Genomic DNA, 12648 nt, shown 5'->3' with positions numbered 1-12648 from the left:
ATTTCAGAGTGATCCTAGACAAAAATCATGACATGGCGGTGAAAAATATTTTTAGATACTTGCAAGGTACATCAGAATATGGTTTGTGGTACCCTAAGGATGATAACTTTACTTTATGTGCATATACAAATGTTGATTGGGCTGGAGATGTTGATGACCGGAAAAGCACTTTCAGTTGAGATTTCTTTCTTGGAAAGAAGTTGGTTTCATGGATCAGCATGAAACAGTCATGTACTTCTTTATCTACTGTTGAAGTTTGTTGGTATTTGCATGAAGATTGCATTAATGATATGTTATGTTGTCATTGATGTGAATTAACCGGTAATGATATTGTTGATATTATTGTAATATTATTACTGTAACTAGTAGGAAGAATTTGTGGAGTGAACCAGTAACCGGTGTAAACCTTATCTTCTGATATAACTGGTAAACCCTACCTATTGTTTTTGATAAACCCTAACCAATTAAGTTTGGTGAATTGGTTATATTGGTCTATGATATGATGATGAGCGGTAATGATGATGACACATTTGATTATTGTATGAAGACAATTCCAAAGAGATTTTGGCGTGTTGTTATAACGGATTTTTGTCTAGGGAATGAGAAAATGTATTGCATATAATGCAAAGCGTGTGATGAGTTACTAAGTTTGATGAAGCAGTAATCAAGGAGTGATCAAGGTTTTCTTGATTGATGTGAAGAGATTGATATGTAATCCAACGGTCATACTTGAACTAATTTGTTTGTAATCCCTATGGGAATTAGGTTTTTGTTGTGTTATCGACCTGATTGATTTGTATTTAAGGTCACTGAAGTTGTTTAGTTTAATGAGTTTGCAAAGAGTGAGAATAGATTAGTTGAGTGTGTGGTTGTTGAACTAGATGATGTATCTCCAGTTTGTGTAAAGGTAGATAGGACACTAATATATTTGGGGTCAAATTCCGATGGAGGTTTCCGACAGACAAGGAGCATTATGTGAAAATTTGTTTTTTTTTTTTTAAATGCCCGTGTTCATTGGAATTCCGACAACCTCGGGCATTTTATTAAAAAAAAAAAACACAATGCATTTTCATTTTGAAAGCAAACCAATTGAAGCAAGCGGCGACCGTCTTGCCTCCCCCCCCCGCCGGAGCGATCTCTGCACAAGCAAGGTAAGGTTTTTTTTGCAATCAAAGGAACTCTTTGTTTTTCAATGAAGGGCAACTAATTTTTTTTCGCAGTCAAGGGAAACAGGTTTTTTTTGTGAATTAATCCATTTTGTGCATATCCCGCGATCTTAAAATTCCATGAAATGACATCTCTTTGAGGCATTCCGTCATACAGTTCACATGTCGTGTGTATGCTACCCCATTTTGTGATTTTTGTTATTGGAGCATTTGCAACTAATTTATGACAAAATACTCCCTTCGATTATGCTTTGATGGATGTCCATACCTTGTTCCAAAGCTCCTATTTTGGCACATGCAGGGAGGATGCTGGCAAATGTTGCATTGAGATAAACATGACTGTATTTCATGAGGATTTGAACTCAATAATATGTTAGATTCTCCCAAGGATGGATGGACTATACACTTGAAAGGTAGATGATTAAGGATGATGATAAGGTGAATTTTCCTTAGAATGATAGGATTTATTTTCCTAAGAACAAGTAGATTCATGTAAACTAGAGGATACAAATTTGGACAAAATAATGGAAGGAGACTAAAACTAGATAGATTCACCTAAATGGTAGTGTAATCATCTAAGGATAGGAAAAATTCACCATTTGGATAAGAAAGATGGATAAGATAAATGATTTATGTGAAATAGATTCACCTAAGAGAAAGTAGATTCACATAAGGATAGTTGGATTTTCCTAAAGATGAAGGGATAAGACTTAAAAAAAAGAGGACTTAGGATGATGACAAGGAGGATTCATTTAAGGATATGGCATATTCACCTAAGGGATAGTGTATTCTCCCAAGAATATGGAAAAATTATTGATTGGTGGAATGACATACTAGATCAAGGAATGATACAAATGTAGATTCACCTAAATATAGGGTAAATTCAGCTAAAAGGGTACCCATGAGATTGTGGTACTGAGTACCTATCTATGGATGGTGTATTTGGATACAAGTATGATGAAACCATGCTTGTGTATGATGAAACAAAGTCCATATCTCTAATATAGGTCCAACATAATCTCTATTATTTGAGACACCATTTTATTATCATATCCAATTAGGGTAATTTATGGGTTTAATTATGGATCATGTTGTCTATTTTCATGCACTATTGAACTTATTTGGATGTATTGTGATTATTTTAATTTTGAAGTTATAAATAAATTATGTTTGTACCTTAGAAAGGGTAACTCCAATTGATGTTTGAGCAGTTTATTTGAAAACTTATGGTGATTATTGCCCTGTGTTATGTAATGGAGTTATTTTTACACTAAGTAATTAACTAGAAAAATGAATTTGTATTGTTGTACAAGTATGATGAAACCATGCTTGTGTGTTTACATGTTTGTGCATCCTATTGAGAACCAACCTCGCTATTCAGGAACTCAATAAATGTGGTGTTAAGTAGAAGAATGGAAAACTCAAGAAGCTATGGTGACATATTGTGGCATTAGTAGGGATTATCTCTATTGACCACACCATTCAAAGATAGTATCCCCTAGTTCTCCTCATAGAATGGACCATTGGATGGCTCATAGTGGTATCCTATCCTACATTTATCTTGATGGAATTGCTGATAGTTGGTATGTGGTTCTTGGTACGGGTTTCCTCTTACCCTATTATCTTATTTATATCTTTGTTCCAACATGTGGAGATTGATTTTTGTCATGCTATGATGATTTTCATGTTTGCATGTGTTTTGACATTATGCAAATAGATATGATGTCACACCATACTTATGTTTTGATATAGTGTAGGTGATGGTTACATGTTGTTGATGGTAGTGGTTTGGGTTCAAAGACACAATTCCACACACACACACAAATATTTGAAGATGCATTTTATATTATTCCTTCTTAGTGGCGATTAGTGTTGGAAGATTTGGACACATGTAGAGAGGAACTCATGTTAGATACAATAGGTTGTGTTTGATAAAATATGAATGTACCTCATGATGTATACATATAGCTTTGGTATGTGACATGCATGCACATTTTTCCATAATACATGTTGCTATGTGCAATGTGGCCCTAGGTGTGTCTTCTTTGTGAGGCACGTTGCTATGTGCAATGTGGCCCTAGGTGTGTCTTCTCTATGAGGTGTATTGCCATTATATGTTAGGATTTGTAGTGTGCAGGCCACAAATGCATGCATGAGGGACTATTATTATAGTCATTTTTTGGGGGCATTTAGCCTAGGCATGTCTTCTCCATTAGGTACATGGCCATGCCATGTGGGAATTTTTGTGTTCATGCCACAAATGCACACATGAGGGACTATTATTGGAGTCATGATGAATCTTCACTCTATTTAGCCACAATTTCTAGTCATATAGTTATGTAATGTGCACTTTTAAGGATTGTGAAGTTTCCTTCAATTATTGATGATCTCTCATCTTTGTTGCATGGGCCAACAATTTTATTTTATCTTGTTTGAATTAGTTTAATCACTATTGTGAGTTTTCTCTATTTTGTAGTTATAGTGGCTATGTTTGATTTGCTATTGGAATTGAACACATTTATTTGACTTATTATTGGTACTATTTTTCTTTCTTTCAATATTTATGATCTTTGGTAGTTTAATGAAACTCTTGCTATTTTTAAATGTTGCCTTCTTTGTTGTGATGTGATTCCTCACCAAGATTGACGTAGATAACCTTGGATGAGTGTATATAAGGAATCAAACATTGGGAAAATTTGAGGATAGGGGTAAGTGTTTGTTGTATGGGTAGCTACAATCCACTTGTACATTCTTAGTGATTATTGACGGCTATGTCTTGGAGGCTAATCCCATTAAACAAACAAGGGGGAAGTCATACATAATCGTATGGATCCTCCCTAGTTGTGTGTGGATTCAAGACCATCATTTCGTATGGTTCTTGGTTACTTTGTGAGACCATGGCATCCTCTTAGACTAATATGTGAGCCTTGTATTGTTAACCCTACAATGTGGATGAATAAGTGTATGTTAAAATAAATGCTTTGCATGCCATATAGTTGCATATGAGTTGTTCACATCATCAAATCATGATTTAGAATATATGAACTCTTTTATCCATGTGAAGTCGAATGATTGATTATGAAAATGTGTTATACATTGAAGCATAATCTGTAAGATGTTCTCTTGAAGAAAAAATATATATGCTTTCATAGTGAAATGTTGACAAAATGGGGTCCTAGTCTAGGAAAGTAAACTACAAACTTATACATTCACCATTTCAAAACATTTTATTGGGGAATAATCAATTTGGTTCAATTTAATTCCTCTAGGAGAGACCAGCAATATGATTAATTGTTCCATTTTAATGTGATTGGATATGATTTGATATAAATTCATTGAAGACACAAGAACTAAGTAAAATTATGCAAAATTGACAAGATTAAGCATAAACAGGCAAATAATAAAGCAAAAAGCTAACATAGAGGTACATATTTGGAAATAAGACTCTAAAATGAACCTAATTAGTTACCTATAGGGAAAATGAGGTTAGAGATAATCTACCTATATGGAAAGTGGTTAAACTCTACCTCTAAGTGGCTCATCTTGAGAATTGTCGGTATATGGGCATTGATGGCATATTATATCTGGTTCTATCATTTTTGTGGGTGCAAAATTAACAAGGCAAAATAGTATTAGTGGGATCATGATCTCATCAAAATGGTTTTGGCTTTGCATTTATGATAGCACATTGATCACACCTTACAAAAGGTTCCAATCTCATACATAGCATCCCAAAGTAAGGTCAATAATGATGTAACTTAATGCTTAAACTGGAGTTTTGGGTAGTCATATACCGATCATTTCCAGGATTGATGCTTAAACTAGAGTTCTGGGTAGTCATATACCCATGGCATAGGGTAGGGGTGACCTGCAAACAATGCTAGTTCTAGATGCATGTTTGCTTGGTGTATAACTTGTCAAAATTAGATCGATTGGCTATAGGTCTACCATAAAGTTTCCAACTTATCACCAGTGAAAATACAAGAACCAAGGCTTAGAATACTCAAAAATGTCTCTCAGAAAGTCTGCAACAGGCAAACTTTTAGTAAGAATTTGCAGACACAATGCTCAGAAATTCACACAATCAGCTACATTAAATACGTTCTCTATTAAGTTCAATGTTTTAAGATGAAAAAGAAGAGTTAAATGGTTTTGGTTCGATTTGCAATTTTTGTGAAGCTTTTGCACTGAAGTTTCCATAGCCTGATTTTTTTTCCTGTGAAGAAAGACCATGTTAGATAATATCATTGAAGAACAAAATAAGGAGACAATTGCTAGATTATGGTCTAACTTGAAAAGAAAAGGTGATGGGAAATGTTATTGTCCCTGCAAAATTTGTAAGGGCTTAAAGACTAGAAGACTTCTAATCAAAACAACTAAGAAACATTGTAGGCAACATGGTCACATTGAAGGGGGACATGATTATCATCCACTGGTAAGTTGTTCATTATATTGTTTTAACAATTTATATACATAAGAAATCACTTGATAATGAGATCATGATCATGGTTTATTTATGTTGATCATTTTTATATAGGTCGAGCACCCAAGGCACATGATATGGACCAACACAACCTGAAGAATATGGTTTTCAAAGTGGAGGAACATGGAGGTGTGAATATCGAAGCTAAAGATAATGATCCCATGGAAGATGACGATCACGCACCAGAAAACACAATTGAAGATGATGGTACAAATACATTGATCCATGACACATTTAGTACTAGCATAGCTGATCATGATGATTAGGATGACCTTGATGTTCATGATTTACCTCTTCTTGAGAAGGCATATGAGCCCCTTTACAAAGGCTCCCAAACAACTCTTCTCTCTGTTGTATTGTTGTTGGTGAACTTGAAGGTTATGAATGGTTTATCCAACATAACAATCTCACGTATGTTAAGGTGTGTCATACATGTCATTACAGTTAATAAATGGTGAATCATGTACCATTCATATTCTTTATATTAACACCTCAAACTTTTTTTTTTTGCTTTAGATTGATAGGTGATTTTTTCTTACCACCATCAAATATTCTATCACGCTCATACCGAGAATTGTCTACCATTATGAAAGATATTGGAATGGAGTATCAAACAATAGATGCTTGTCCCAATGATCATATTATATATCATAAAGAACATGAATTTGGAATAGAATGCCTTGAATGTCATATCAGTAGATATCGAATAGATCAAATAACAAAAAAGGTGCCTCGCAAGGTTCTTCATCATATTCCCATTATTCCACGTATGCAATGATTATTCAAGTGCACTAGCTTGGCACAATTTATGGATTACCATGCACACAATAGAAGTCAAGATGACATTATTTGAATGCCTGCAGATGGTTCAACATTTATGGACATAGAGGAAAAGTGGCCACACTTTAAAGAAGAACGTCATAATCTTAGGCTTTCATTGGCAGCGGACGGTGTCAATCCATTTGGAGAGTTGAGATCTGTTTACTCTGTGTGGCCTATTTTTGTTATCAACAATAATATTCCTCCATGGATGTCAATAAAGAGGGAGCACATAATGTTGTCAATGATTTTTCTAGGCATTTTATCATTTAATAGTCATCTACATTTAATTATAAATATTGTAGTAAAATGGTCATAATAATTATGTAATGTTTTTGTTCATTCCACTAGGCAAGTACCAAGTTAAAGATATGAATGTATATATTGAGCCTCTTATCGATGAGTTGCTAGAGTTATGGAATGGTGTGACCATGTATGACATCTCTAGACCAATAGGACAAAGACAATTTCAATTCCATGCAATGCTTGTATGGACAATACATGATGCCCTAGGGCTAACACATTTTTGTGGTACGTTATAGTGTTCAAGTTGCGCATGATAATTATAATTATAAAAATTAACAAATTTAATAGAATTATACGTTATCTTGTAGGTCTTCAAACAAAGGGAAAATTTGCATGTCCAGTTTGTGGTCCAAAGATGAAATCCCGTCATTCAAAAAGTTTAGGAAAGCAGGTGTTTGATGAGTATAGGCACTTCCTTCACAAAAATCATAAGTACCGAAATACTGAAAAACATCTTTTCAATGGGAAAGAAGAGACTACATCAAAGCCACGAAGAATGACTCCTCACTTATGGAAGTTGGAATATAATAGAATTAATCGTCAAGGTAATGTCATTCCATCTAATGGTTTATGTTTGGAATTTGAATTTTTCTATCGTGTTTGTTTACTGATGATGTAATTGATGATACTGAAGGTCGTCAAGGCATGGATGACCACCTTCCAAAGGGACTAAAAAGTTATCCCAGACAATTCAGTAGGTTGCCTTACTACGACCAGCTACAAGTTGTGCATTTGTTTGATACAATGCATATTGGAAAGAATATAATAGAGACATTATAGAAAATATTGGATGGAAGGCGTGACAAAGAAAAAATTGTCAAAATTTGTAGTGACATTGTGGAATACAATCATGCAATGAAAAATGTCATTCAATCAAATAGCAATGGAGATCAGATTAATATAAGTTCCCTTACTTGGTTATTAATGGAGCAGCAAAGCAATTCTATAAAAGAAGTCATACGAAAAATTTGATTTCCCATAGGATTTGCTATGAACATAAATAGTCTCATATCAAAGAAGAGTGAATTTGGGCTAGGGATGAAAACGCATGATTGGCATACCTTCATTAAGGTAATTCACGTTCTTGTGTATTTACTATATATTGGTATACTATGCATGTACTTTTCATTGTATTATGTTAGAAAACAATGAAAAGATCATTTTATAATTGTTGCAGTACGTTCTACCTCTCTCTCTCCCAGACCACTTCGACAATAATATCAAGCAAGTCATATATGATCTTGGAAAATACATGAGGTAAGTAGTGATGTTTGTTCAATTTGTTGTATAGATATTATATTTTCCATTTGTTTTACTTGTTATGCAATATATTGTATATTATTTTGTAAAGTCTCGTTTATATATTTTTGTGTCTTCAATCTCTTTTAGGTGGTTGTCATCTAAAGAAATCCACAAGGAAGATATAAAATATTAGAAGAGAAAAATTCCTCATCTAATGTGTGAAATGCAAAAGTGTCTACCTTCAACTTTTTTCAATGCATAAGAACACTACCTCATACACCAAGTTGAGGAGATCGAATTATGTGGACCTGTACACACTAGGTCAATGTGGATGGTTGAGAGGCACTTGAAATTTTTGAAGGCTTTGGTTTGACAAAGAGCACATCCTGAGGGTTCCATGGTGGAGGGATATATGGTATACCAAACTATGGTGTACATTACTGAATATCTTCCTAAGTTTGCAGCAAAAATCTACGTAGATCGTATTTGGGATCCCAACCCCATTAATAAATTCGAAGGGGAGCACTTGATGGGGAAAGGTAGACTGAAGAAAGTGAGATGTAATTATAAGATGTTATTGTAGTAAATTAATTCTTCATCTTCTAAATAAATCAGTTGTAAGTGGTCTATTAATTATTTGTATAGTTGGTCGGGAGTGGGATGTGCAACATTTGTATATTGCAAACAATCTTGATTGGATGACGGTGTGGATTGAACAATGTCAACATTCTAGTCGCACAGTAACATGGGATGGTGTCACTTCATTGGTTAAAGAAGCTCATTGTAATGGAGATTCCAATGTTACACAAAGGGAAATTGATTTAGCATATGGTTTAAGAGATCAATAGGTACGTATAATTTTATTAATCACCCGTATGTTTATCAACTCATGATGCAATAATTTTAATATGTTAGACATATTGCAGGTCAAACACCACAAGGCTATGTACTGCAATGGTCATAAATTTCACATCAAACAGTTGGATGACACGAAGAAAACTTATGATTCTGGGATAACTGCAGTCTTTGAGGTGACCAATATTTCATCTAGAAATGACATAGATCCTCAAGAGTCTCAAAATTGATACTATGGCATTTTGGATGATATACTTGAGTGTGACTTTAATTCCTTCAAATTAGTTCTGTTCATCATCAAATGGTATAGGCTACGACTAAATAAAAATGATCCTGATAGAACTATTATCGAACATGATAATGGATTTACAATGGTTAATACAAGGTCATTTGAATGAGTTGGGGATGAGCCCTATGTTCTTCCAAGTCAATGTAAGCAGGTATTTTACTCAGAGGTTCCACATAAATCGAGTTGGTCATTTGTTGTTAGACATGATCCAAGAGGAAGGCCGATAATGTATAATGTGATGGAAGAAGATGATACTGAAGAAGTAGAAGATGATATAGATGATGATCATGATCAACAGTTAGTCGATGATGTTCCTGACGGAAATGTACATGAAGAAGAAGATGATGATGATGATGTTGTTGATGGTGATGGTGATGGTGATGGTGATGGTGATGGTGATGGTGATGGTGATGGTGATGGTGATGGTGATTGTGATGATGAAGAAGATGACGAACACAATGACAATGATGACAATCATCATCATCATCATCATCATCATCATCATCATCATCATCATGGTCATGATGATGAGTTGGATGAAGAAGAAGATCAATGACATGAATGAAATGTATGAGATGCGATTATTATATTATCTATTTAATATTGATATCTTGATAGAAATTGATTTGACTTATATGGTTACATAAATAATTCATATGTTTTGAATTCTAATGCCATTACTTAATTAATTCATGATGCACCTCTAGCTATGTGATAGATGGTGATTTAAAATACATATGTGATGGATTACATGCTTATGATGATACATGTGACATTTTTTGAACTTTGTCTTTATTTATGGAATGTGGACTACTTATTAGCTATGTGATGGATGGTGATTTATGATACTTATGTGATGGATTACATGTTTATGATGATACATATGTGATTCTTATGATGCTCAATTAAATATATGATGATACATATGTGATGCTTATGATACTGCAGTATTTATTGTTTAACAAATTACAAATGTAATGCTTATGATGCTCAATTGTTGGTGTAGGAACCTGAACCCCTTTGATGAGGATCCTGCACAGTCTCATGGATCGACAGGTATAAGTCAATACACCTTATAGAAATAATATATTTCTAAAAAATTACAAGAAAAACAAACTTCCTTAGTTTTTCAAACCTCAACATTAGCAGCAAATCTAATATAGTTATCAACACTTGAGGCCCTAGTTGGACTTACTCAAATTTTAATCTCAACATCAACTTTATGGCCGACTTCTTCATCAATATTACCCTCATTTGAAAAATATCTCTCTCATTACCAACTAACTCTCTGATTTGATGGTGCACAGGTATCACCAAATAGGTATTTGTCAGATGTGTCTTCCTTGAGTGAGGGAAATGCAGGAATAGAAGAGGAAAGTGAGACATGTAGTAGATCTCAAATAGGGAGATCAACTAGAGGTCAAAAGATTAGAATAAAATTCAATAAACACATGGAATTTTTTCTTGCTCAAGGGGGGTCATGTTCTTATGATGATGAGACCAAAGGCGACATTGAGGTGCCCTTAAGGTACAAACATCTACTAAAACAATGTGTACCCAAGGAACTTCCTCCAATAAACACCGATTTTTGTGTTAATGAGAGGATATATCGCATAGCACCTTCGTCGTTACATGGTTTGGTCCTATTTTCCATGGACAACATAAAGGTCTGTTACAAAAAAGTTGTTGAATTGATGGAGTTTGTTGGACCTTGTTACAATTATAATGATTGGATGTAGATATTTCGATATAAAAAAAGTATGCGTAGGTATGCACTGTCAGCCAATTATATACAACAAAAAGATAATGATCAAAGTAAACGAGTGGTTGTATACATTGATGGAAGGCCAAAAGCAACAGGGAATATTGCAAGTTTTATAAATAGTACATGACCTGGGTCAACTAATAAGCAACCCAATTGCATATTTGAGGCATGTGAGGGAAATTGTGTGTTTGTATGTGCAATTAAATCAATAAATGCAGGGGAAGAGCTGCTAATCGATTACAATTTGAATTGTATAGATACAAACAAAGTTACTATCATGGGGGTGGTATGTACTATATATACCTATAGATAGGAAATCGGAAATCATCACAAGCAAATCAAAATACTAATCTAGCTCAATCACGAAAGCTCAAATGCAATGATCAATCCTAAACACACTCAATAAAGACATGAAAGCAAAACATTCAAGATTAAAAGCTAAGCAAACCAAATGTAGATCTGAATATCTCCTTCATGTGGCTCCATTGTCCTTCTTTCTTCTTCAAATAGCTTTTGTTTGTGGATCTCACCTTCAAGTGCATAAACCTAATGTGAAAGCAAGATTGACAATTAGCGCAAGAGTACTCAAAGCGTGATTGATTCAACAAAGTGATTAGACAAAGTGATTAGGAAAAGTGATTTGACAAACTGATTTGACAAAGTGATTCGACAAAAAAGTGATTAGTTGGGGGTCAGGGGCCTTGATTGAAGAAATTCATCCAATTTATAGATAAATTGGAGAAAAGACAAGATTAGTATGAAATTGATATTAGAGGCAATTGATTTTAAAAATGGCACAATTGAGTGGAAAGAAGAAGGTTATGACACCTTCTATGTCATGAATTATGACATATTGCCAGTGCAAAGGTTAGAAGACTAGAGGCTTATGACATCTTGCTATGCCAAAAGTATGACGCATGAGAAATTCATGCTTCCACCGAAGCACAAAAATAGGGAGAACTAGAGAGAAATTAATTAGGTGGAAATTAAATTTGACAAATTAGAAAATAGGAAATTAGAAAATTAGAAATTGATGAAATTAGAAAATTAGGTGAATTAATTAATAATTTTTCATTCATTAATTAATTCACAAAAAGAGGGGGAATTAATTAGCCAATTAAATAAATATTTAATTGTGACAAGAATACTTAGGATAAATAAATAAATTATTTAACCTAGAGGGAAAATGACAAACAAGATTAAATGAATAAATCATAAAACCTTAGAAGATTAGGTCTTGACAAAAGATAATTGATGTAGATTCGATTTAATCATGATTCTGACTTGATAAATGATTTGATTGATAAACAATTGAAATTGGTTGACAAATTGACCAATATTGATAAAGAGACCAAATTAATATGTGCCAGTTGACATGATTGAAGAGGACAAGGATTGATGATGAATCGATCGCAACAATGATGTGATTTGACAAGGACAAGGATCAATGATGAATCGATCGCAAAAATGACGATATTGACAAGGACTAGGATCGACCAAAATCATGACTAAAGATTGTTATCGACAAGACCTAATTCGAAAGTGAGAAAAATGAGGAATGCAGAAGAAGGACTTGATGCTTGCAAATGATAAAGACCAAGTACGCAACATAGAAGAAATGTTAATGCTATGCAAAAACCTAAAATAAGGCAATGCACCAATGTTAAAGTATGACTCCGCAAGCATTGACCATTTTTAGGTGTCTACAATACCATTTAAGCCA

Source organism: Cryptomeria japonica, chromosome 8, assembly GCF_030272615.1.
Source record: "Cryptomeria japonica chromosome 8, Sugi_1.0, whole genome shotgun sequence".
Taxonomy (NCBI): Eukaryota; Viridiplantae; Streptophyta; class Pinopsida; order Cupressales; family Cupressaceae; genus Cryptomeria; species Cryptomeria japonica.
The sequence above is the reverse complement of the archived record's forward strand: the minus strand, read 5'-3'. Positions refer to the sequence as shown.